Source organism: Bison bison, unplaced genomic scaffold, assembly GCF_000754665.1.
Source record: "Bison bison bison isolate TAMUID 2011002044 unplaced genomic scaffold, Bison_UMD1.0 scf7180017864248, whole genome shotgun sequence".
Classification (NCBI taxonomy): Eukaryota; Metazoa; Chordata; class Mammalia; order Artiodactyla; family Bovidae; genus Bison; species Bison bison.
Genome location: NW_011494820.1, coordinates 2,027,427 through 2,029,018, shown reverse-complemented (window position 1 = coordinate 2,029,018; position 1,592 = coordinate 2,027,427).

Here is a 1,592-nt window from a genome sequence, read left to right as displayed (position 1 = left end):
GGTTCGGACCTCTTTTCTCCACCTCATCCGGGTCCAGGCCCCACCATCTCCATCTGGGATGCTTGCTGCCCAGCCTCCTAGGATTCCCGGGTAAACCCTCCTGCCCTTGTCTGTACATTGGGAAGAAGGAGCTTTTAAAAGAAGCAAAGCAGGTCTTCTCTGTCCTGCCACCCTCTCCCCACTCCTTCTCTCCTCTCTGCTCTTCCTCTCCCTCACGCTGCTCCAGCCCCGAGGCTTGTACGTTTGCTGTTCCCCTCTGCGGGGATGCAGTTCCCCCCCAATTCTTCCCCCAGTTAGCACCTTCTTTTCCATCAGGTCACAGGTCAAGTTTTCTCAGAGGGGGCCCCCCAACCTTTCCAGGTACTCTCTGTCCCCTTCCTCTTTTAAAATTATCTTTGTAACACAATTCTTCAAACATCATCTTCTCTTGAGACATTTTCTTTACATTGTGGGCATCCAGAGAGCCTGCACCCAGGGAGGTCCACGGGAGAAGAGCTCAGTGAACATTAGCAGAAATGAAAGGATGGAAGTTGGAGGTGAGAGTATATTACAAAAAAAAAAAAAGAAGAAGAAGAAGAAGGAGAAAGAAAGAAAGAGAAAGGATGGAGAATTCTCAGTCCCTTGGAGTAGCAAGAAAACTCAGTCCCAGTGAATCATGCTGTCTTGGGTCCCAGCCAGGCCCCAAATTTGCTCTGTGACCCAACCTGGTAGCCACCCCTCTCTGGTCCTTAACCTGTAGAAGGGTATGCACTGTTGGCTCAGTCCCTCCCTGGAGCATGCCCTCTGCCCTCAGGGTGACCTTAACCTCATACCTTTGACTTTCTAAGGAAAGTGATTTGACCTCTAGGCGCATCCTTCCCTGCCCTTGGTTCTCCAGGCAGCTTAACCCCTTCCTCATCAGTCCCGCTGCCTCTCTGTGCAGGAAGGGGAACCAGCTCTGGTGGAACTTCTGGCAAATATTGACCCAAGTCCTCGAAGGTGGCTGGGAATGTACTGAGGTGGCGGATGAAGGGAGGGCCCCCAGGGGGAGGGGCTCCTCCTTAGTCTTTGCACTTAAGAATTACCTTGGGGGAGACCCTCCAGCCCAGCTCCCTGTCGAATTCCAGGGCACTGAGGGGCCCCTGGGGATGGGCAGTCGTAACAGCACCTTCAGAGTCCCCTAGGGAGTGAGGAGGGCATAGAGCTGCCTTTCCCATGCTGAGACCCACATGGTCAGGGCCCCTCAGTATGGGATTAACTGCCTTGTGTTCCAGGCCAGTGTTCCCAGGGAGCAGGGACAGTGAGGGTTTAGCCTGGATGTGGGCTTAGAGCAGCAGAACCCAAGTTCCAGACCTGTATGCAGGAGAAGGTGGGGCTTTATCATTTCCACCCTGGAGGTTCAGCTGGAGGAGCTTGGATTCCGGGGTCCCAAGCTTTGTGCAGTATGTAATTTATAAACCCAGACCCCATAGGCATTGGAAGTGAGATCTCAGGAGTGCAGAGCTGCCTATGTCCAAATCAGGACCGGTGTTCACCCTGCCTGGGAGGTCTGGGTTCCCTGCCCTCTGCACCCTGGAAAACCTCCGATGTCTCGGGTCCAGGAGGCGCCAGCT